A 1333-nucleotide genomic window follows, 5' to 3' on the forward strand; every position below is an offset into this window, starting at 1 on the left:
GTTTGTGCTGTCGTATTATGTTAGGCATTGTCAGGATGTTGTCAAGAAGCTAGGTAAAGACATTTGGGAAGGTTAAGGGGAGGTTAGATCATATAAAAATGGTCACCCAATCCAACTTAGTTTGCCTAGGCTTGGGCCTTACATTTAGATTGACCTAAGTCGGCATATAACTGCAAACTGTATAGAAGGGCAAGAAGTTCAGGTCTAAAAATGGCTGACCCAACCTTATTTAAACCTACCTCCAAGGTAGTCTAACTTATCAGATCCAGTAAGAGCAATCTAACTGAACTTCTGTACAGTTCCCAGCACAAGCCTGGGACTGGGAAAGCCCACTGCTGGCCCCAAGCACTGGGGCAGCCCTTTTTCTACCCGCTCCCATGGCACCAAGCTGTTTTTAGCCCCTTTGGCCTCACCCCTCCCCCAGGCAGACAACTTCCCTGTCACCCTCCCAAACCCAAACCCAAACCCGAAGACCAGCTAGCCCCATCCCCAGCCCTACAAATCCCACATCCTGCAAGACGTTCCTGGTGCCAGGAGCCTATCGAAGTAATTCAGGGAAAAGGAAGGGGCAGGCAGGATAGGGGAGGGGGAAAGGTTCACCAAGGGGGTGTCATTCATTGGGGGAGGGCAGGAAATCAGGGGGCTAAAAATAGCCCCTGGTCCTGGGGAGGATCCTTCAATCTCCTCCTTGCATTCCTGCAGACCCTTCTAGTTCCCCTGATCCTGCCAAACCCTCCTGGACCCCACCAACTCCCTATGGACCCAGCTAGCCCCCTCAATCCCTCCAAGCCCCCCATGGATCCCTTGCCCCCCTGATCCTATCAAACCCTCCTAGTCCCCCTCCTCTTCCCCCACAGACCCTGCTAACCCCTGATCCCCCTGCTAGCCCACCCCCATCCCAACATACTTTAGATTGGGTGGCCATTTTTAACTCAATCTAACCTCCCTGAATGTCAATACATAACCAGAGTCTCTCTCTACTTCAAGTTCCATGTTTCTGAAATGAGGGTAAACACCATGTTCCTACCACATATGGTGCTTGGAGGATAAATACATTAAAGGGATCAAAAGGCACTCAGATATTTTAGTAAAGGAGACTACAGCACGCAAGACAGAACTGAATATCATCTAGTCCCATTACTTGCATAAAATACCTATCCTTAAGGATAAAAAGTTACAAAAGAAGCAAGATTTCATTTACAATAAACAATGTGACAAAAGATTATTTGGTATTCTATTTAGAGCCCTTTGCACTGTGAGATGGATTAAAAAAGGGCCTTGCTTAGTGTAAATGAGAATCATAGAATCATAGAAGTAGGGTTGGAAGGGACCT

The 1333-nt window shown here is 47.7% G+C and overlaps 1 protein-coding gene across 3 annotated transcripts in view; it reads right to left on the reverse strand.

Annotated features, from left to right (window-relative positions):
- LDAH (lipid droplet associated hydrolase) overlaps positions 1 to 1333 on the reverse strand; it is a 306139-nt gene that overhangs the window by 161803 nt on the left and 143003 nt on the right. The gene's annotated exons all lie outside the window — the stretch shown is intronic.

The sequence above is a fragment of the Gavialis gangeticus genome, unplaced genomic scaffold (genome assembly GCF_001723915.1).
Source record: "Gavialis gangeticus isolate Ggan-Ray unplaced genomic scaffold, GavGan_comp1, whole genome shotgun sequence".
Taxonomy (NCBI): domain Eukaryota; kingdom Metazoa; phylum Chordata; order Crocodylia; family Gavialidae; genus Gavialis; species Gavialis gangeticus.